Source organism: Pan troglodytes, chromosome 4 (assembly GCF_028858775.2).
Source record: "Pan troglodytes isolate AG18354 chromosome 4, NHGRI_mPanTro3-v2.0_pri, whole genome shotgun sequence".
Classification (NCBI taxonomy): Eukaryota; Metazoa; Chordata; class Mammalia; order Primates; family Hominidae; genus Pan; species Pan troglodytes.
The window spans coordinates 160,139,798-160,164,831 of NC_072402.2; the positions used below are offsets into that span (position 1 = coordinate 160,139,798).

At 37.8% G+C, this 25,034-nt stretch overlaps 1 non-coding gene across 1 annotated transcript; it reads left to right on the top strand.

Annotated features, from left to right (window-relative positions):
- The first annotated feature begins 13,354 nt into the window (after nt 1–13,354).
- LOC112209270 (U6 spliceosomal RNA) lies at nt 13,355–13,457 on the top strand. Its single transcript, XR_002944021.3, has one exon. It is a non-coding gene; the product is annotated as a U6 spliceosomal RNA (small nuclear RNA).
- The last annotated feature ends 11,577 nt before the right edge of the window (nt 13,458–25,034 follow it).

The window sequence follows — 25,034 nt, forward strand, 5'->3', positions numbered from 1 at the left end:
ATCCATCTGGTCCTGGACTTTTTTTGATTGATAAGCTATTAATTATTGCCTCAATTTCAGAGCCAGTTAGTGGTCTATTCAGAGATTCAACTTCTTCCTGGTTTAGCCTTGGGAGGATGTATGTGTCGAGGAATTTATCCATTTCTTCTAGCCTTTCTAGTTTATTTGTGTAGAGGTCTTTATAGTATTCTCTGGTGGTAGTTTGTATTTCTGTGGGATTGGTGGTGATATCCCCTTTATTATTTTTTATTGCGTCTATTTGATTCTTCTCTCTTTTCTTCTTTATTAGTCTTGCTAGTGGTCTGTCAATTTTGTTGATCTTTTCAAAAAACCAGCTCCTGGATTCATTAATTTTTTGAAGGGTTTTTTGTGTCTCTATTTCCTTCAGTTCTGCTCTGATCTTAGTTATTTCTTGCCTTCTGCTAGCTTTTGAATATGTTTGCTCTTGCTTCTCTAGTTCTTTTAATTGTGATGTTAGGGTGTCAGTTTTGGATCTTTCCTGCTTTCTCTTGTGGGCATTTAGTGCTATAAATTTCCCTCTACACACTGCTTTGAATATGACCCAGAGATTCTGGTATGTTGTGTCTTTGTTCTCATTGGTTTCAAAGAACATCTTTATTTCTGCCTTCATTTCATTATTTACCCAGTAGTCATTCAGGAGCAGGTTGTTCAGTTTCCATGTAGTTGAGCAGTTTTGAGTGCATTTCTTAATCCTGAGTTCTAGTTTGATTACACTGTGGTCTGAGAGACAGTTTGTTATAATTGCTGTTCTTTTACATTTGCTGAGGAGTGCTTTACTTCCAACTACGTGGTCAATTTTGGAGTAGGTGTGGTGTGGTGCTGAAAAGAATGTATATTCTGTTGATTTGGGGTGGAGAGTTCTGTAGATGTCCATTAGGTCCACTTGGTGTAGAGCTGAGTTCAATTCCTGGGTATCCTTGTTAACTTTCTGTCTTGTTGATCTGTCTAATGTTGACAGTGGGGTGTTAAAGTCTCCCATTATTATTGTGTGGGAGTCTAAGTCTCTTTGTAGGTCACTAAGGACTTGCTTTATGAATCTGGGTGCTCCTGTATTGGGTGCATATATATTTAGGATAGTTAGCTCTTCTTGTTGAATTGATCCCTTTACCATTATGCAAACCCATCTTTTCTGACCACTAGTTCTCTAAAACATGTAAGCATATGTCTGCTGTAGGACAGACTATACCAGTAAAAACAACAACAAAAAAAACCTGTGTTTTCATCTGTTAATGAATTCAAGAACTCAAGGATACACTCATAAAACTGCATACTATTTTTTGTCATCTCATTATACCCAGGTTATTTTCCTGTATTCACATCTTCCCAAAATATCTGTCTTCTTTTTACCTTAGATCCTCTTGATATGTCCTCAGGAAATAGAAATTGATTTCCTTAAACATTCATGATTTTATTTAACAAATATTTCTTTAGTGCCTGAAAGCACAAGCCACTGGGCCAAGATTGATTAAAGAAAAACACAATGAGGATCACAGTTCTCCTACAACAAGAACATCAATAATAAATTGTAACATTCAACTTTCCTATTTGCCAAAGTCAGCAGACAATCTTACATCAGTCAACTGGTGACTCAAATTGTCTATTCCCAGAATAAACACTGTTTCATCCATGATAGGCCCTTGATGGAGAAGAACAGAATCGTATTTGACATTCACTGGATTTGGCAACTGCCATCACTGCTTAATCAGTTACTCATAAGCATTCTTCATCTGTCATTATTGTTTCTAAATTACAAACAAGTCAAGGATCAACAATTATCAAGTACTTTGGGATTTAATCAAAATAAACCCAATGGGGTACATCATTAATATCCCAATTCCACAATCTTCCCTTCCATTGTACTCCCGATAATAATTGTTCCAACCTAGCAGATAAGTACCTCTGAGTTATTTTTTCTTTCTTATTTATCAACAACCACAAGACCGCATTTCCTTACAGATGAACCACACATCTTCAGTTTGTGATTGTATTCCCTTAGTGCACAAAGGAACTGAGCAAGAATTAGGAAATATAAGGTAAACATTCTGGCTAAAAGAATAATTACTATATTGATTTTCTGCTTAATGCCACAAAATGCCTTTGTTTCTAAAACTCCCCCCTCTTCTGTCAAATATGAACAGAAAATGACCTTTGCATTATTTCAAACTAAATTGTACATCATAATATGTCAATTGCTTTATTAAAGGTCAAAAAACATTTTCCAATATAGAGATTGCTAGTCCAGAGGGCAACATAAATATATTTTTAATTATACTGTTTAAATATAAATATACACACATACAAGGTAATCTTTCATTCTGAAACATCCCTTGCCATGACTTTGAGAAAACTGGAAAACACTTAAATTCCTCAAAGACATTGCACAAGTCTTTCATTTTTTGCATACTTTCTAGAGCACATATTGTCAGCAAGGACTACCAGAAAGTTGTACCAAAATTGCTGGCTACATACATATGATGAAAGGAAAATTAAATAATCCATTATCTATAGAACATAAGCTACTTAGTAGTTACAGTTCTTAACAAACTTGTACTTTAATATTAATGTACATAGCATAATATAATTATAGTAAATAAATTATATCTAGAATATAATACAATAATACATATGTACTATATTATAAATATGTATAATATACTACATAAGATATAGTATAATATAAATTCCAAAGTTTTTACCACTGATAAAATACCAACAAGTTGCCTAAATAAATTTGTTTATGTATACGTACACTTTCTTCATAAACAGTTTAAAAAACTGCTGAAGGTGTAGAACCAACCTAGTTAATTCTCAGACAAATCTACACAATGTCTATTTTTGAAACTACAGATTATAGAAAGAAGAGCAAAGGCATTATTACATCATGACCTTCTATGGAAATGAAAACATATCTTCAAGTTTTCATGTCAAAACCTATTGTTATCTAAATTATCTTTCTCGGTATATAACTTCTTGGAGATAAAAAATAAAGGAAGTTATTTGGATTAAATATCAGGGTTTCTGAGGGAGATACAGGTGTGTCAAAATATAGCAGAACTAATAAGAGATAATTCCAGTCACCAGGAATCGATATGCTGAAATGTATTTTAAATCACTGAAGTACTCAAATCTACTGTATAGTTAAGATAGGAGCACAGCAAGCAACAGAAACCAGCTCTGGCAGCTCCATGCAAAAGGGTGGTGCTGGACATTTCTCTAAGTGATCTTGAACGGACCCAGTTTTCTCCTTTTTCACATTTGTAGATGTCAAGAGTAACTGTGGAATGTGCTGGGAATGCAATATCCTAAAATAGAGAAGAACTGGCCAGAACAGTTTAGGCTCTGTTCCAGTCCCTACTAGAAAAAGGGTCTGCTTTCGCATGTTAGCCCAGGATGGCATGTTGCACTCTGTTATAAAACCTGGGCTGGGATGGTTTCTGGGGTTCCTCAGCTCTGGTGCAAGTGAGACATACACTGAGGAAATGCCATCCACCATGGCAGCCTCCCTTGGCCTTGGAAGACTGGCTGGCTCTGAATCCTAGGCCTCTGTTGTTCCTTGCTGCCAATCTGTTTGTAATAAGTCCAATCAGCTTCATTAACTTGTTATGTGTGGGTGTGTTCTGTCTCACTAGACTTAGACAAGTTAATACCTAGTGCACAGTGACCTTGCTTCAAAAAGATGGTGCAGTGAGCAGTGTCCTCCTTGATAGAATCATGGCTTCCTGGTGAAGCTGAAAAGACAATAACCCCCAGGACCTGACCCAAGAAAAAATGTCAGCCTAGGGATGTAGGGACTGGACATGCAGCTGGATGAGTGATGGGAAAGGAAGCTCAATAAATGGGACATAGGTCACTCCCAATGGACGTGAACGAATTGGCTGCATGGATTGAGGCAAAGAAAAAGGAATATGGAAACGGGGAAGCACAGAATACATTTCTCTGGTTGTCAGACATGTATGTGATCATTCGTTCCTGGGACCAGAGGGCTCAAAAAGTAAATGCTCGTAAGGACCCTGAGGCATTTGAGAGGGAACCAACATGTGCAATTTGAGCCTTCACAGAAACGGAGACTTGTGATCTAAAGGACAAATATGAGGAAAAGCTAGGCAAGTCTTAGGCAGCTTGGTTGGTGTGTTTGTTTGACAAAGGGACATTGCAGGCCCAAATGTCTCAAATTTAATGGTGTAATTAGTGATAGGGCCAAATAGTGCAGTTAGAAATAGGGTCCCCACTGGAGGCCAGTGGCCTTTACTCCTGTCAGGATTAAAGGGAAAAGAGAAAAACATTAAGCTGATGACATTAGGAGGTTTTGAGACAAATGAGGTCACCCATATTGCTTATGTGCTTATGGGTCAGGCCTTTTGGGGCATTTCAGGTACCGATGAGCATGGTTCCCCCACTCAGTGCATTATAGACATTGACATTTTGACCATTTGTGGTGCAGAACATCACTGCCACCTGCAGAGGTATGACCCCCTCATAGCTAAAAATTCATGCCATAACAATGGGGCATATCTACTCCTGCCTGCCACCTAAACTACCCAAGTCCAAATGAGTTATTCAGCTAAAGTAGTATTCCATACTAAGTAGAGAGTAGCACATTACCTGGTTAACTGAGGAATTGCTATAAACAACAATATTACAAACCACCGTGTCACAAATTAACACTATAGTTGGGCTGCTCAAAAATACCTCCAGAACATTAAGACTATTACAGGATGAATGCCAGGGCCAATTAGATGGGAAGCCAAATGAATATTCAGATACAGTTAAGAAAATACTATTGGCCTTGGTGGCACCAGCTAAGTAAAATGGAGGCCAGCAGCCAAGAGGCCTCTGGGTACTGAAGACGGCGTACCCCACCTTAGTGTTCTTTTGGCCATCATAATCAAAGTGGCCAAGAAAGCCATCAACTTTGAAAGGCTTTGAAACAGCAGGACTGAGAAACCATTCAAAAAGCTGTGGCCCAGGCACTGCCTTTGCAACTTTCAGAGTCTGCTAGCCCATTGGAATTACAGAAGTCTGCAACTTGTGTGCATACTGATTGTCATCTGGGGCAACAGAAAACTGCCATTGGGCTGCCGTAGCACTTTGTAAGTTGCCTGATATAGCCAACAGATATACTCCCCTTTTGAATGGCAGCTCCTTGCTCACTATTGGGCATTGATAAAAAGAGAATGTTTTATGGCCAGAATGCCACGTGATTGCTGCAATACGAACTGCCTATTTTTATGTGTTTGCCTACAAACCTCACCAATAAAACTGGACAGGCTTGGCAGAGCCCACTTATCAAATGGAAAGCATACATTTAAGGTTGGCTTGAGCTAGAATTCCAGGGAAGCAGTGGGCTCCATGAATAAATGGCTAGCTTTCTAGAATGGACCGAGTGACCCTCAGGAGATGCTTTGGCTCCTCCTCTGCCTACTGATGGTATGGCATGATTCACTGATGCCCCTACAAAACTAAAAGCAGACAGGGTCCACTGGACTGCAGCCCCCGTCTGGTGAGTGAATGGCCATATTTTTACTGAGGCTGAACATGAACATTCTGCCCCAAGGGTCAAACTACATGTACCACTGTTGGCCACACAGGCCACCACTTACCAGCCTATCTTGCTACATTTTCACCAATGTATGGGCCTTTATCTACAACCTAGCCATGTGGTCAAGAGAACAGCAACTGAGTGATTGGACTATCAAAGGATCCCCTATATGGGGACAAGGACTATGACAATAACTTGCTACCTGGAAAGGACAAATGTGTATCACTCATATGGATGCTAGGCCTACCATGTCCTCCCTGGAAGAGAGCTTGTGATCCGACTTGCAAAGCAACTGAAGAAAGAGCATCAAGATGTTCTGCTAGTGGGGTGGTTCCCCATCTGACTAGAGCAGTATGGACACTAAACTCTGCACTATGATGTGAGGGAAACATGGCACTGCAGCACCCATTGAGAAACAATGGCCTCAGTTGGGGTAGAGGTAACCAGCCAGATGCTTGATTAGGCTACATCTGAAAATCCCCATCTCAGTGTTCCCAACCATTTATTTCTTTTTTTCCTTTAGAGTACATGTCCTGGGGGGCAGTTTGCAGTTCAGGCCACCATAATACCCCAGACAGGACCCCTAAGTCTAATCTGAAAACAATGCCTCCCCTCGGTCACTGCTCTCTGTGGGATCCCATAGAGTTATTGGATGGAACCAAGGAATACCAGAGTGCCAGGACTCTCTAGGGATGCTGGGGAAATCTAAACCCTTCAGTCAAGTGGGCAGCATTACCAAACATGTCGTGTTTGTACAGGATGTGACTTCCCTTTCTGAACTGGAGGGCTGTTTTAATGGTCTGGCTCAAGCAACAAAGACAATGAGTACCTGCAGATGTGGTAACCTGGGGACTGGGACAGACAAAATTGGATAATATGTCTACCCAGCCCAAACCCTATCCAATAAGTAGAAACACCTAAAACCCCAAGAGGGGTGAAGTGTAGGGCACTCATCTGTAAATCTGTTTTATTTTACAAGGATGTGGCAGCAGAGGCCTGGAGGCACAACACTTTCATTAGGCTCTCCCAGGCAGCAGCCACCTTGGGTAGCCTGACTAAGGGTTAGATTTGCCATCTCAGACCTTACTCTGTTACAGACAACAGCAACTTCTCATCCTGTCAGTGGTAAACTACACACACATTCCTATTGCCACAGTGCATGCTTCAGTGTGGATTTGGCACCCACCACATGGAAGAGAATCAGAGGTGCTCTGTTTTAACTGACTCAATGCCAAAATGTCACAGCTATAACTGAGAAAACTTTGGTAGGCTTGCACTTTGACACTTTATGCTCATTTGATCACCTGAACAAGAAGTGTCCCAGTGGTGAAAATGAAAACAAGGACTGAACTGTTGTTAGCCCTCTGTGTAGGGGCTTCATGGACAATATTTTAAGAAAACCAAGTTCATGTAACTAACTCAAGACTTGGCTGGTGAATTCCAATGCCTTTGTACCCATGAATGTGTCACTGAACAATAAAGTGAGAGAAGGGTTGCTGTGTACACCTGAAAGTTACATCTTTCTCTGCAGGTGTTTCAGTGGTTCATTGGTGACTCAAATATAGGATGAGCAATGTCATGCCTGATGGATGGTGGGATCCTGCATGCTGGAAGTGCTCCTGGATATCACCCCTGGAAATGAGATGCACCACTGGCCTGGCAGGCTTACTAACTGGCTCTGGGTTCATGCCCTTTGTGAGCTCTTTGATACCAGATACAGGAGTCCATGCTCATGAAAAAATTATATAAAACCTATTTCTGACCATAGTAAATATTGCTTCTTCCACAGCCACTGCCTTGCCAGCCCAACAGACATCCCCAACTTCCTTGGGAAGATTGTTTTAGGCAACAGAATGGATCTAGATCTATTTAGCCCAACTTGGAGGAGTATATGCAATTGCCAACACCTTCTGCTGTACCTAGATAAACTTCAGTTGTTGTAGAAGCACAAGTAGAGGAGGTACAGAAGCAGGTACACTGGCTGCAGACAGTGGGACCACTGGAAGGATCTTTTTTTGACAACTTTAGTAACCTCTTACGTGGATCACTGGGATCCTGTGTTAGGTCACTGCTCTGGGCAGGCCTGAGCACCTTGCTTATGGATAGTCCAATGTACTTCTGGGCCTAGTGAAATGTATACTGCCGATGGCTCAATGATGTTGCAAAGAGATTATGTCAGTGCAGGTGTTACATCAATCTGACAAGACCAATCTCCAACTCCAAATCTGGGGAAGTCATTGGGCATAGGAAATGGAAGAGCTTTGCTAAGGGGGGCCATCTGGATCAGTGGTAAACTGCAGAACAGTTCTCTGGGTGACCTTGGACTCACCCAGTTTATCCCCCTTTCCTGTTTGTAGTTCTTAAGTACAACTGTAGAATGTTCTGAGGATGTAACATCTTAATGAGAGGTGAGGCCAGCTGGACTTCCTGGGTCAAGTGGGGACTTGGAGAACTTTTCTGTCTAGCTAGAAGACTGTAAATGCACCAATCAGTGCTCTGTATCTAGCTAAAGGATTGTAAATGCACCAATCAGCACTCTATAAAAACGCACCAATCAGCGCTCTGTGTCTCGCTATAGGATTGTAAATGCACCAATCAGCACTCTGTAAAAATGCAGCAATCAGTGCTCTATGTCTAGCTAAACGACTGTAAACACACCAATCAGCACTCTGTAAAATGGACCAATCAGCGCTCTGTAAAATGGACCAATCAGCAGGACATGGGCAGGGACAAATAAGGAAATAACAGCTGGCCACCCCGGCCAGCAGCAGCAACCCGCTTAAGTCCCCTTTCCTGCTTTGAAAGGTTTGTTCTTTCCCTCTTCACAATAAATCTCGCTGCTGCTCATTCTTTGGGTCTGCACCAACTTTAAGAGCTGTTAACAGTCACCACGAGGGTCTGCAGTTTCATTCCTGAAGTCAGCGAGATCACGAACCCACTGGGAGGAACAAATAACTCTGGACGCACCACCTTTAAGAGCTGTAACACTCACCGTGAGGTCCACAGCTTCATTCTTGAAGTCAGGGAGACCAAGAGTCCACCAGAAGGATTAAATTCTGGACACACTAAGATAGGGAGAAACTTACTAGAACAGCCAGGGCTCTGTTCCAGTTCCTCCTAGAAACAAGTTGCTCTTCAATGTTTTAGTCCAGTGGGTCATGTTTTCCTTCCCCTCGTATAAAACCTAGGGTGGGATGATTTCCAGGGTCCTGTAGCTGCAGTGCAAGTGCAGTACATTCAAACAAGACTCCATCCAACCTGGGCAGCTTTCCTGAGCCTTGGGGGACTGGCATGCCCTGAATCCTAGGCTTTTATTGTCACTTGTTGCCTCTCAGTTAGATAATAAATCTGCCTCATGTAACTTGTTTTGTGTGTGGGTGTTCTGTCTCACCAAATCAGACAAGTTAGTAACCAGTACACAGTGGACCTGCTTCACAGATGGATATCTATTTGAGCAATACTATGAATTCATAGAGCAAGTGGGAGTTTGGAGATGCAGGCTTAGAAAACAAAGATGTAAGTTAGGTCAAACAGCTTTGGAACAGAAAACACAGTCTGTTTCTTCCTAAGAGGAAAAGTTTGGGCATCATTGCTGTAGTTGATGTAGTGAATGACTCCTAAAAGTATCCTACCACATCTTTGCATCCTTTGATCAAGATTAAAAATTGCAAACAGGACTATCTAATTAACTAAACTAATTCACATTTTTGAGCCCTGGCTCTGTCAAATTGAAGTAAGAGAGGATCTGATCCTTTTAGCTTCCAGACTAGAACGTGGAGTACAATCTCTCACTAAAACTATATGAAATGCAGAATTGCTCCTCTATAGGAGGAAGGGAGTGAATACTGTACAAAATTTTAAGCAAATATTTATTCTACCTAGCCATTACAGTAAAAAAAATTTCTCCAATCTACATGTATATCATTTTATACTAATCTGAAGTCATGTTACTTTTTAAATTTAATTTGCTGTAATTTTTAAATGGCTAAAATACAAATCCCACAAGAAGACAAATTTGTCTGTCTTGTTCAATGTTTTATTTCTATCACCTAGACCGGATATTGGTAATATGCACACAGATAATCAAAAAACATTTGTTGAATAGATCGAATGACAAAAGAACACTAATATGTAAAAAATACTCCTCCAATTTATTTGCCCCATCCAATCCCTATGAATTACTTCTGCCACAACCTTGTGTCCTGTTTGCAACCTCAAATAATCATTATCACATAGAAGCCTTGACTAAAGGGAAGATGGAGAGCTTTCAGTCTATGTTTTACATATTTAGCAGTTTTATCCCTACATATCCTTGTAGACAGTGAATCTTTGACCTACTTTAATAGGCAGAGTGCAGTGTTCTGGAGTTAATAATGAACTTGTGGTGATGATAAATCAAGTGTGAAACAGCTATTTCCCACTGGTCCCTTTGAAAGTGTCTCAAGCTTCTAAAAGACATTTTGTAAACACCAGTGGAATATGAATGAAAAATGTAAACTGGACTTATTGAAGAGCTTTTGTACTGAAAAGTTTCTAATGTAATTCAGAAGAAGGAGTTAAAACAATAAAGTTTTGAAAAGATTGATGATAAGTATTATGACAAAATGTCTGAAAAGGTATTCAATGTAGTTTATTCATTTATGCCCATGAGTGGGTGCAGGGGAGATAATTAGATGTCAAGATTTATGGTCAATAATTCTGGATGATACTTTTTGTCTGAAATCTTTTTGTTCTCTAAAACCCAGTCAGTTCCAGGTTCATATATGTAGGAAGGTTTCCCTGAACTTTCAAGATTATACTCTACTTTATTTTACAGTGTAGCACTTTTTTTTACATTTGGCTTCTTTATCTATATTTCCCTACTCAAACATTATTCTTCTAAGTGTAAAACTACATCTTACTGGTCCTTGTACCCCAAGCATTGAGTTCAACAATATGCAGCACATAGAGCTCAATGCAGTTTCCCTGAAACATTAAGTAGTCTAGGGTGAATCCAGTCATTTAATTTTGCGAAAATGAGTAATAAATCCAATTTATGGGTTATATTAAGAAGAATGGCATGTTAAAATAACAAAAAAAATTCAATTTGTAAATTCAGAATCAATCCATGTTTTATTTGGTAAGTAATATATATTCTCAACATTTTTTAAAATAAGCAATATACAATATTTTCTGAATATGAGAAGAAAGTTTAGAGGTAATAATGTAGTTATTACCCCTCCTCTCTTAAAGAGTTAATGGAAAAGGAGAGCCAATATATGTAGTCAGGCAACAAGAAAAAATGGAAGGTAGGGAGAGAATCAAAAGTACTGAAAAGATAAAATTTTACCGCTTTGCCAGTCTGACAGATGACTCAGGAAAAAAAAAAAAAGGAATAAAGACTGAAAATCCCAGTGACACCTTGTTTATGCTAATGGCAGTTTTAGGCCTATTTTAATAGAGCTTTCAGAATTCCCCAGACAACAAACTCTGTTCCTCTCAAGGTTCCTGCGTTTTTCAGAGGCCTTTGGGCATCCAGTAATTTCTTTAAAGAGTTTGGTCATCAGCAACTCCCAAACATCATAAGGAAAAAGCATTATGGAGAGCTTTCTATCTATGTTTTACATATTTAGCAGTTTTATCTCTACATAGCTTCAAAAGTGAATATTTGACCTACTTTCTCTGATAGGCAGGGTGCAGTGTTCTGGGGTTAAAAATGAACCTTTTCTAACAGTAAGAACTGAACGAATTAATAAGTCAAATTGTTATTATTTATACCTATATGCCATATATGTATATATAATATATACATATATAATATAAAAATCCAATTATATTTTTATATATACATACATGGCATATATGTATATATAAAAATATATTTAATTTCATATATACATATATGCCATGTATGTATATATAAAAATAATTGGATTTATTATTCATTTATTCCACTACATATGTTGACTCTCCTTTTCTATTAAGTCTTTAAGAAAGGAGGGCTAATAACTACGTTATTATCTCTAAACTTTCTTCTCATATTCAGAAAATGAAATATATACAGCCTTTACCAACAGAAAGGACTAGAAAAATGTATCTTTCATCTTCATGAATATTAGCATTAGCCACATTAGGACCCTTTTGCAGCTGAGGAAGAAGAGAAGAGTATTTTGCTAGATGCCATAAAAGAAACATTATTTTTAAGTTCTCACTTCTTTTTGAGGGACACTTGCTTGAAAATTAAGGCAATCGATCTTTTTTCTCAAAAACTCAATGGGAAAGTAAAGCTTGTATAGGGAAAAAAAAATTGGCTTGGTCCTTATAAACATTCAGTGTGCCACAAACATTCATCATAATGTTAAACCATTGAACTACTCTTTAAGTAATATATAACATTGATGATGATGATGATGATAATGATGATGATGATGAAACATGATCTCACTCAGTTGTCCAGACTGGAGTGCAGTGTCACTATCTTGGCCCATTGTAACCTCTGCCTACCAAGCTCAAGTGATCCTCCCACTTCAGCCTCCTGAGTAGCTGGGACTACAGGTGTGTGCCACCACACCTGGCTAATTTTTGTATTTTTTATTTTCGCCATATTGTCCAGGCTGGTCTTGAACTCCTGGGCTCCAGGCTCCCAAAGTGCTAGGATTACAGACATGAGCCACCACGCCCAGCCTTATTATTTTTAATAGAGAAAATAAATGTAAAATAGACAAAAACATAATTTAAAAAGCTTATTTTATATAACTTTTAGATATAATCTTTGCTAAATGCTTAGAAAAATATTTTTCTTTTTTATTATACTTTAAGTTTTAGGGTACATGTGCACAATGTGCAGGTTTGTTACATATGTATACGTGTGCCATGCTGGTGTGCTGCGCCCATTAACTCATCATTTAAGATTAGGTATATCTCCTAATACTATCCCTCCCCCATCCCCCCACCCCACAACAGGCCCCGGTGTGTGATGTTCCCCTTCCTGTGTCCATGTGTTCTCATTGTTCAATTCCCACCTATGAGTGAGAACATGTGGTGTTTGGTTTTTTGTCCTTGTGATAGTTTGCTGAGAATGATGGTTTCCAGCTTCATCCATGTCCCTACAAAGGACATGAACTCATCGTTTTTTCTGGTGGCATAGTATTCCATGGTGTATATGTGCCACATTTTCTTAATCCAGTCTATCATTGTTGGACATTTGGGTTGGTTCCAAGTCTTTGCTATTGTGAATAGTGCCGCTATAAACATACGTATGCATGTGTCTTTATAGCAGCATGATTTATATTAGTTTGGGTATATACCCAGTAATGGGATGGCTGGGTCAAATGGTATTTCTAGTTCTAGATCCCTGAGGAATCGCCACACTGACTTCCACAATGGTTGAACTAGTTCATGGTTCCACCAACAGTGTAAAAGTGTTCCTAGTTCTCCACATCCTCTCCAGCACCTGTTGTTTCCTGACTTTTTTAATGATTGCCATTCTAACTGGTGTGAGATGGTATCTCATTGTGGTTTTGATTTGCATTTCTCTGATGGCCAGTGATGATGAGCATTTTTTCATGTGTCTTTTGGCTATATAAATGTCTTCTTTTGAGAAGTGTCTGTTCATATCCTGTGCCCACTTTTTGATGGGGTTGTTTGTTTTTTTCTTGTAAATTTGTTTGAGTTCATTGTAGATTCTGGACATTAGCCCTTTGTCAGATGAGTAGATTGCAAAAATTTTCTCCCATTCTGTAGGTTGCCTTTTCACTCTGATGGTAGTTTCTTTTGCTGTACAGAAGCTCTTTAGTTTAATCAGATCCCATTTGTCAATTTTGGCTTTTGTTGCCATTGCTTTGGAACGATAGAGAGAAGATTAGCATGGCCCCTGCGCAAGGATGACATGCAAATTTGTGAAGAGTTCCATATTTTTAACAGGCTCTGAAATTGAGGCAATAATTAATAGCTTACCAACCAAAAAAAGTCAGGACTGGATGGATTCACAGCCAAATTATACCAGAGGTCCAAGGAGCAGCTGGTACCATTCCTTCTGAAACTATTCCAATCAATAGAAAAAGAGGGAATCCTCCCTAACTCATTTTATGAGGCCAGCATCATCCTGATACCAAAGCCTGGCAGGGACACAACAAAAAAAGAGAATTTTAGAACCATATCCCTGATGAACATCGATGCAAAAATCCTCAATAAAATACTGGCAAACTGAATCCAGCAACACATCAAAAAGCTTATCCACCATGATCAAGTGGGCTTCATCCCTGGGATGCAAGGCTGGATCAACATAAGCAAATCAATAAATCTAATCCAGCATATAAACAGAACCAATGACAAAAACCAGATGATTATCTCAATAGATGCAGAAAAAGCCTTTGACAATATTCAACAACCCTTCATGCTAAAAACTCTCAATAAATTAGGTACTGATGGGACGTATCTCAAAATAATAACAGCTATCTATGTCAAACCCACAGCCAGTATCATACTGAATGGGTAAAAACTGGAAGCATTCCCTTTGAAAACTGGCACAAGACAGGGATGCCCTCTCTCACCACTCCTATTCAACACAGTGTTGGAAGTTCTGGCCAGGGCAATCAGGCAGGAGAAGGAAATAAAGGGTATTCAATTAGGAAAAGAGGAAGTCAAATTGTCCCTCTTTGCAGATGACATGATTGTATATCTAGAAAACCCCATCATCTCAGCCCAAAATCTCCTTAAGCTGATAAGCAACTTCAGCAAAGTCTCAGGATACAAAATAAATGTGCAAAAATCACAAGCATTCCTATACACCAGTAACAGACAAACAACCAAATCATGAGTGAACTCCCATTCACAATTGCTTCAAAGAGAATAAAATACCTAGGAATCCAACTTACAAGGGATGTGAAGGACCTCTTCAAGGAGAACTACAAACCACTGCTCAATGAAATAAAAGAGGATACAAACAAGTGGAAGAACAATCCATGCTCATGGGTAGGAAGAATCAATATCATGAAAATGGCCATACTGCCCAAGGTAATTTATAGATTCAATGCCATCCCCATCAAGCTACCAATGACTTTCTTCACAGAAGTGGAAAAAACTACTTTAAAGTTCATATGGAACCAAAAAAGAGCCCACATCACCAAGTCAATCCTAAGCAAAAGAACAAAGCTGGAGGCATCACGCTACCTGACTTCAAACTATACTACAAGACTGCAGTAACCAAAACAGCATGGTACTGGTACCAAAACAGAGATATGGACCAATGGAACAGAACAGAGCCCTCAGAAATAATGCCGCATATCTACAACTATCTGATCTTTGACAAACCTGACAAAAACAAGCAATGGGGAAAGGGTTCCCTTTATAATAAATGGTGCTGGGAAAACTGGCTAGCCATATGTAGAAAGCTGAAACTGGATCCCTTCCTTACACTTTATACAAAAATTAATTCAAGATGGATTAAAGACTTAAATGTTAGACCTAAAACCATAAAAACCCTAGAAGAAAACGTAGGCAATACCATTCAGGACATAGGCATGGGCAAGGATTTCATGTCTAAAACACCACTAAAATATTTTTCAATAGCAAAATATTTCCTGAATGTTGTTTTCCTTGATATATGTTAAATTAAAGAGAAATATATAGTTGAAAATAAATGGAATGTTTTCTTTAATCCCCTGCCCCATAGGCCCTAGTCCTTGTACTGAGGACAACAAAGTGTAGCATTCTCTAGCACTCTGTGATGGATATGAGGCATGAGAAAGAACTAGACTGTTGTTTCAATGTACTGAGATTTTGGGGTTGTTGATTTCCAATTATAATCCGGCCTATTTTGATAGATATAGAAGTTAGATTAATTATTCTTTATTTATTTTATTATTTAAAAAAATTTTTCTGAGGCAGGGTCTCACTCTGTCATCCAGGCTAGAGAGCACTGGCCCAATCATAGCTCACTGTAGTCTCCAACTCCTGGGCTCAAATGCTCCTCCTACCTCAACCTCTTGAGTATCTGGGACTACCAGTGTGCCCACCACACCCAGCTAATTTAAAATAATTTTTTGTGGATATTGGATCTCACTATGTTGTCCAGGTTGGTCTTAATCTCCTGGCCACAAGCCATCCTCCCTCCTTAGCCTCCCAAAGTGCTGTGATTTCAGGCATGAGCCACCGCATCCAGCCTTATTCTTTATTTTACAGTATTCATATTTATATTTTATTATTTTATGTTTCCTTTTTCTCTTCTTTAACTTAAAATATCTATGGATGTTAGTTTATATTAATCTACTTTATTCTTTTTAATGGATGTGTAATATTTTATTGAATTAATGTAACATGATTGATATGTCAAATTGGTGGAAAGAATATTAAATGTAGCAGAGGATAACTTTATATAAATCAAAGCTTCCATAAACAACAAAAGTGTTTGAATATAGTAGAAATAATGAATATGGTGGATTTAGAAACAAGCCTAGGATAAAAATAAGATTAAAGAGGAACAGGTAAAATATGTAAGATGTTTGCTACAAAAAGTAAACTGTTAAGAAAAAGACTCACAGAAGCATGAGAAGAGCTGCTAACCACTGTATAAACATCATGAGGTAAGCTGGTTTTTGATATTTGTGTTTATTGTAGGAAAGAGAATAGCACCTGACACATTCACCTATTTGGGGTTTAATACATACTTGTGAAGTAATGCTAATAAAAATAAAAATCACTCCTAACACTTATTAGAAATTTTTATTTGTTCAACTCCATGTTCTGTGCAAAGTGCTTAAAGTAATCCCTGGAAAGGCCTCTTCAGTAAATTTTCATTTGCTATATTCATTTAGTGAACTATTTCTAGATTCCCCTTTTTTTCACAACCACTTGTAATCCATCAGTAAGTTCTGTGTTCACTACTTTCAAGATATATCTGAAATCTGACCACTTTTCATCACTGTCACAGCTCCCTTCTTGTCCAAACCATCTTCTTTTTTAGACAAGCCTAATATAATAACCTTCTAATTTCCTTGCTCCCACATTTGCCTCCTTGCAGTTATTTTCCATCTAGCAACAAAATAATGTTTTCATCATGTAAATCTAATCATGTCATTCCTCTTACTCAAAGCCCTCCAAGAAGACAGTAATCTAAAGCCCTCAACATGGTTTATAAGGACATCTATTTCCCCAGTGCTGTCTCCTGCTATTCTTCACCCAGCTCACTGGGCTCCAGGCACACTGGCTTCTTTATTTTCAATCAAATGCCCAAGTTCATTCCTCCTTAAAACTCCTTCACCCGCTGTCTATCCTATACCTTGAAAGATCCTCTCCCAGAAGTTCATACAGCAATTTCCTCACTTCATCAAATCCTCAGGCAAAGGCCATTTCCTAAGAGCAACTTTCTCTGACTTCCCTGTCCAAAATACCCTTACCATATAACCACTTACAATGCTGTAATTTTCTTCCTATAATTAATCATTACTATATATTAGTAATACTTTTACTTTTTTGTTTACTGTTCATCTGACCTATTGGAATGTACATTTCATGAATATAGGAACTTCATCTGCTCTGTTCTGTATCTCGAGCACCTAACAGAACTATTTGATACCTGGGGGCTTCAACAAGTATTCATGAAATAAATATCAAAAAATAACGCCTTGTTTAAGGGTGTCAGTTTTTGTTTTTAAGCTTGAGCTATTATGAATTACCTTTTTTGTTAAGTGCTCTGTGTTCTAAATTGTCAGGGTTTAACAGAAACCCAGTTAAAGGCTGGGGAGTTTTGTATATTATATAATCTGGATTTGTTAAGATTTTTGTTGGGATTAATAGTATTGATGCAACTGCTTAAGTCATAAAAGCTCAACTTAGCTTATGTTGGCAATTGAGGGTGGTCATAAGTAAGATGTTTTCTCTCCTGAGTGTATCAACCCTTTACAAACTAAGAAGCAGAGTCCAGGACAAGGGACCCCATTGAATAGCTTGCCTATTCCATCAGCTTTAGAGATACATCAATTCTGTCACTCTCTGCTTTGCACACTTTCCAATTAACCGGTTATTTCTAGAGAAAGGGTAACTTCTATGCAATTTGAAATTTCAGTTCAAAAATACCAGAAAGGGTTTTACCACTTGATCCTATTTAATTATTGCAGTCACTTAACAGGTTAAGTTTTTTTTCAATAATTGAATTTGACTAATTTAATTACAATCCATATGACAATACATGTTTGCATTGTATAAGTTAAGACACTGACTCCTCTCTCTAGCTCCAGAGTTTGTTCTCCCACACAGTCACTGCATTCAAATGCTAGGTCAAATACTTCCTAGCTATGTGACCTTAAATGGGTCGCTTAACCTTTTAAGGTATTATCTTAATTTAACATAAAATAGAAATAATAATAGTATTCATGTGATAGAGTTATGGTATGATTGAACAAATGAATGCTCCTGTAAGCTACCTATCCAATCAACAAGAGTAGCAGGGATTCTTAGTGGGAGGTAAACATCAGAATTGTCTGAAGACAACCGTCATAGCCCCAGCTGAGCATTTTTGCACTAAATTCTAGAATATAATATAGAGCAGTTGTTTCTTTGCAATCATTTGAAAGGAGCTTAAATTACTAAAATAGCAGTAGCCTCTCATTATTATTAGAATCCTCTCATAACTATTCACCATGCTTCCTTTGCAATTTGGATTTAATTACAAATTGCAATTAATTTAATTCCTTTGCCTTTACTGGATTAAATATTTATTGATTTGGCCAGGCATGGTGGCTCACACCTGTAATCCCAGCAGTTTGGGAGGCCGAGGCAGGTGGATCATCTGAGGTCAGGAGCTCAAGACAAGCCTGGCCAACATGGTGAAATCCCATCTCAACTAAAAATACAAAATTAGCTGTGCATGACGGTGCATGCCAGTAATCCCAGCTACTCGGGAGGCTGAGGCAGGAGAATCACTTGAACCCGGAAGGCAGAGGCTGTGGTGAGCTGAGATCATGCCATTGCACTCCAGCCTGGTCAACAATTCCGTCTCAGAAACAAAAAAAAATGTATTGATTTAAAGAATATGTTTACGGTATAACTCTGAAGTTATATTTTACAGATGAATGCTCAGTGGTTAGTATCACTAATGCTAGAATCACAGTAAACCAAATTCAAATTTCAACTCACACTCTTCATAGTTGTATGACCTTGAATAAGGTAATAGTAAGGTTTAGCTAATATATTATATTATATTATATTATATTATATTATATTATATTATATTATATTATATTATATTGCATTGCATTATATTGTATTATATTATATTATATTATATTATATTATATTATATTATATTATAGCTAGATTATCAAGCTAGCTGACTTTCCAGTTATATATGACTAGGGGCACAAACCCTCTGGACTGATTAACCTCAGAATAACAGTAACTGTAGAGGTTAATATCTGCTGAGCACATGATATAGGTCTAGCATTCTGCTAAGCACTCTGCCTGGATTACATCATCTAATCAACACAGGTGACCTATAACATTGGTATTACTATTTATATCTCTTTTTACAGATAATAAAAATAAAGTAAAATATTTTGTTTGTGTTCTGTAAGTTAGCAAGTGATCAAGCTCTTAATTAAATCTATATCACTCTGACATCACCGCTGTTGTCAATCCAGTGTTGAGTGCTTTCCAGTGTTTTTAAGTAGCCTATACTTTTCTAAATGAGATCTCTTGAAAAACCCAATAAATAAAGCAGAGAAAAGTAGAACTTCCATAGCTTAAGAAAAAATGAGGGGGCCATAAATCCAACTCTCTTTGACTCATTGCTTCCTTGAGGTGGACCCTCCGTGAACCAAGAGTATTCTGAGGTACATATTGAAAATTATTTATCTAAGGCAACCCTTAACTCTCTAGAGTAGTCCTCATCTCTAGCACATAGTGTGATTTATATTTAACCGTTTATTTATTATAATTTTTTTTTGAGACAGAGTCTCACTCGGTCTCCCAGGCTGGAGTAACGTGGTACAAACTCAGCTCACAGCAACCTCTGCCTCCCTGGTTCAAGTGATTCTCCTGCCTCAGCCTCCCAAGTAGCTGGGATTACAGGTGCCCGCCATCACACACAGGTACTTTTTGTATTTTCAGTGGAGACAGGGTTTCACAGTGTTGGCCAGGCTGGTCTCAAACTCCTGACCTGAAGTGATCCTCCCACCTCAACCTCCCAAAGCTCTGGGGTTACCGGAGTGAGCCACCGCACCTGGCCATTTGATTAATTTTTAATTGTTATTAAATTATGGATTTTAATTAAATTGGTTAAATTCAATTATCAAAAGAAAATTTTATTAGATTAGAAATTTTAATTTAAAACTAATATAATTTTTATTTAAATTACAAATAATAAAATATGTAGTTCCTCAGTCCCACTGTCTCTATTTTGAATGTCGAATGGAATCTATATCAGCACAGATATAGAACATTTTCATCATAACAAAGTTTTATTGGACAGTGCTTATTTAGACTAGATCCCCACTAACACTTCCATTACAATTAGAATAAAACCCATCCTCCTTACTGTAGCATTCCTGGGCCGATATGTTCTGGCCCTTGCCTACTTCTTTGACTTTACTTCATAGCAATCTCTGTTATTCACTGTTTTAGACACAGTGGCTTTCCTATGTCCCTCTGATACACAAAACTTTGTTGAGACCTTTGCATTTGTTTATATCTGCCCATTACATCTTTTCCCTAGGTAATCCCACGTGGCTGCCTTCCTCTAATCTTTTAGATACTAGCTCAAATATTGTCTTCTCAAAGACCCCATTTTCAATTAGTCCATCTAAATTAACCCTTCCATCTCATCCTTTTCAATTCCATTACCCTACTGTATTTTCTTACAACATTTGCCACATTTGGAGTTCTGTTGTCTGTGTTCTGATATGTTTAGTGCTTTCATTCTTGTATGTAAACCCTAGGTATTCAGGGAACTTGAATGTCTTGTTTACAGGAGACTCTAAGCTCAATGCCTAACTGTACTAGTTACTCAATAGCCATTAGTTGAATGAATACATGAAATAAATTTAGAAATTCAGAAATTAAGGCCCAAAGAGAGGTTAAGTCACTTGCTTAAGGTCGCACAGGTAAACGGTGAACCTATGGACTTTGAATCCAAATAGGTTTTCACTCTGGCCCTGGGACTACCATAAATAATTATTACTCAGAGCGAAGGTCAGGAGGAAGATTATGCTCAGGAAATACTTCAACACCTAGTGAAAAAATGCTAGGATTCAGGCTACCCCAGGAAGAGTGATGGAATCATGGATACAGCTCACGATATTAAGTCAGATGCAACAGCAGCTGTTGACATCTCGGGGGAGCCATGAAGTGGGCACTTGAACTTTGACTGCACTGAAATGATGTCACTTGCCAAAGACAGTCATCTAACCTCAAAGGCTAAAAAGTGCCCGGCACAGGATACCAGAGTGGTTCAATTAATAGCAAGAAATTTTCATAGAACAGAGAAAGAAAGACATCAGAGGCTAATCAGAAGACTAAGATGGAGAGAGGCAACAGGAGATCAGAGAGTTACTGAGAACAAGTATTAAGGCGATCAGCCAGCAGCACTAATGGAGGGTCAGAAGGAATTGATGGTTAGTTACTAGCAGGCCCTGAGCACAGCTGGTAGCCGCAGGAAGAGCTGGCAGGGTGAGAGGTAGGAGCAGCTAATCAAACTGTCTAATGGGCTGATTAGACAAGCAGTGGGATCAACCAGCAGGGGTAGGCGATTCAACTGCCAGAGGATCAGAGGGACAGGAAAGGCAAAGACAGAACAAGGTCAGTCAGGGGCCTGAGTAAAAGGGAAGATGATTGGGTGGCAGTCTGATCAGCCAGCTGTGACAGCTCATCAAACAATAAAGGGAGCCAACTGTAGTAGTAGCAAGGAGGGCCGAGGGGACGGAACAGTTTACAGAGCGGGAGAATCTCACAGTCAGAAAAGCTAATCAAAGCTGACAGGAGCTCCGCAGAGCTAGGGGCGGGACTAGTGACTTTGCAGCCAGTGTCTTTGGTCAAGGGTTTATTTTTTCACATCACAAGCAGAGCATGCAGCTCAGTTGCTTTCTCTGCTGTCCCAAGGCTCAGGGGACTGAGATTTGAAGACTCGTCGACAAAGTAGGGCAGAGATGCCAAGTCCCAGCTCCTATAAATATGGCAGCCTAGACCAGGAGCTGAGACCTGACTGAAAGCCTGGCCAGCCTGATTTACCCAGGCAAATACATATGCAAGCATTCCTCTTTTTGTTCTTTCCTTTTTCTTGTTTCCCCTTCTTTTTTCATCTTTTCTTTTTTTTATTTTAATCATAACACCTGCACTCTTAGAAAAATTGCATCAAGGATTCTGAATGTACAAGTTTAGGTCAAAATATGACATATCTTAAATATATCAGAAATATCTGCCCTTTGTTTTTTAAACTTCAGATACAGACTCAACACACTTAACCCTTTTGTCCTTTTTTTCTCCCCACCAAGCCACTACATATTTTCTTTTTTGTTATAACACACAGACAAAGACACACATTTAAATACTTTAAAATTGCACTCTTGTGAAGTGATTATATAATGGATTTTCTTAAAGCAGAAAATAAATGTCCAACTTGAAAAACAACAATTTTCCCTATCTTCTTTCTGTTGTTGCTAATAGGAGTCCATCACCATCAAACCCATCTTTCATGTTTAGAAGAATAATTGTTGTCCTATAACCTATATTTCCCTTGTCTATGATGACTTGGGAATTTAAAGGCACATAATAACAACAAGAATAACTACCTTCTTTGAGTGCTTACTTGGAAATACTCTATGCTATAAGAACCTATTGATACTTCCACTTTACTGGGAAATGAGGCCCATAGAAGTTAAGATTAACCAAAGCCACACACACTAGGATGCAGTTAAATTGAAACTCAAATGCTGCTTCACTTATCCACCATGTCACATCACCTTTATGTTTCAAACAACATTAAGAAATACAAGATGAAAACTTGCATAAGGTTTTACTACTCTTCCCACTTTTGTTCTTACACGGAATAGACTAAAGAAAGCTTTCTACCCAGGCTTAAAATTTCTGTGCGTTATGAAAAGCAAACGGCATGCTTTTAGAATATAGCAGGTGAAATTATTTCAAGAAGTGACATAGCTATATTTGGTAGGTGTTACAGCAGCTGTGAATTAAGCATGGGCTCCAGCATATCCCTGTCTGACCTTCTGCATCATCTGGAAAAGGATCGGGAACAAAAAAAAATTAAAATGTTATTTTAGTGTGTGAATTAATTCATTCAATATTAACTAAGCTTGAAACCACAATAATTAAAACAAGAATAGACAGGTTCATTCAAATTTAAATTCACGTAAGTACAGGATTTAAATTAGTATAAAGGTGACATTGCAGATCACCAAAGGAAACAAGAACTTCCTACTGTTCCTAGGTTAATTTTCTTACTATAGAAAAAAGCAGTAAGGTCCTTGTTTTAAAACAAATACCAAAATTAATTCCAGATAGATTAAACTTAAATTTGGTAGACTCTGTGTTGGAATATATGTAGCCACTGTATTAAAAAAAAAAAAAAAAACCTTCAGTAATGTGTTTGCCTTTCAACACAACACTTTTAGTGAATGCCCATCACATCATTGTTTACTCTAACCATGATGAAAGGCTACCTGTGAGACAAATGTTACACAACAGGGGATCTCATAAATAAAATATGAAGCATGCTTATAAAAAACGGGTCCTATGCTATCACTACCAACAAATTGTGCTAAAAGGCTCATATATTACCCTGTAACTATAAAATAAAACCAATATTTTCATGAAATATGTAAAATAGATGTAATCTATGTCAAGGTAAACTACTGTAAATTACGTCAGAAAGGGCACTTTTGGTGATAGTGCCAATTATATCCCAGGTAGTGCCTGTACTAGTCAGCATGGTGGTTTATATTGAGTAGACACATAATATATATGTGACGAAGTCAATTTTATTTTCCTGAAATGATTCCATAATTCTCTAGTTAATTTTAAAATGTCTTTGTATCTTCATGATCCTGTTTGATTATGCGTAGGTAAATGCTTAAAAGCTAACACTTTACTCAAACAGCTTTTATTTTCCTAACTGGTATTTAAACCTTATTACATTAATACTTTCTTAATGTTTTATTTTGGCCTGCTTCCAGTCCTCTTGTAAACCAGTGAATCAGAATGACGAACTAAGTACCAGTAAGAAACACTGGGAGGTTCCTCATGTCTTCAATCTCTCTCTTCCCCAACAAATGTAGCCCCAAAAGAATTTTTTCTCATGTAAATTTTTGAAGGATTTAATATCTTTCCAAGCTTAGCTGTAAGTGAAGAATCAGACTCCATGTTATTACATTACACATGAGCCTTTCATAGAAGTAGTACATTTTTAGCTGCCTGCCCTCTCTCTAGGAGACAGGAAAAAAGTTATTATTTTTAAGTAGTTATATGACATGAATCATAATGATTATTTTGGTCATGCTTCAAACTCCAAAGCATTACATAAAGAAGGCATACCTTGGAGAAACTGAACAAAAACACAAGAATCCTAAGCATCGGGCTAAAGAACACATTGGTTTAGTTTGAAAATGGTTTAATTTGAAACCTGAATATTATCAGTAGATAGAAATGATAATTCACAATCAAGCCAGAAGAAACTTGCTTTTTTTGTCAATTTTCTTTAAAGATTTTAAATGTCACGTTCAAACATACAACTCTAACAACAACTCTCTCTCTCTCTCTCTCTCTCTATATATATATATATATGTATATATACACGAGTTCAAAATTAACACATTGTATTACCACATCTAATATGCCTTCGTTCTTGATAAAATGTAAGAAAAATTTCAGTTTCAAAGGAAAGGACACCACTTTTGGTTAAACCCTAACATTTTTCTCAGATTTACGGTATTCTGTAAGACAAGCATAATTTTCCACCAGCTCGGGACATGAACTGGTATTAAAACTTAGCTCCTAAAAAATGTTACTGGAATTATGACTAAAGAAAAAAATTAAGTTAAACTTGAAATGGGCCTAACTATTGATGAGAGCTTGAATTTCAGGAAACAAGGATGGCTCACAAACCATACTGACAATCATAATAATCATTCATGTCAACCACCACCACAGCATCATTGTGTTTCAACTTTACCGAATCAGCAGTGAACAATCTTATCATCCTTATGTTAACACATAAATAGTTTACCTTTGAAAAAGCAGAGTCTTACCAGGGGTATATAAAACATTATCTCCAATACAGAAGGGTTTGAAAGACTCTATCTTCCAGGAGAATGGGGGATCGTTGAATTATAAACAATGTGTTCATTTTTAAGGCATGTCAATCATTTGAAATAATATTACTTTGTAACTTAATCTCAGATATATTTACTTAAGACAGAGTAAATCTGTAATAATATGATGGCAGTCCTAAAGAGGGAGATCATTTTCAATACAGCACATTCAGTTCAGT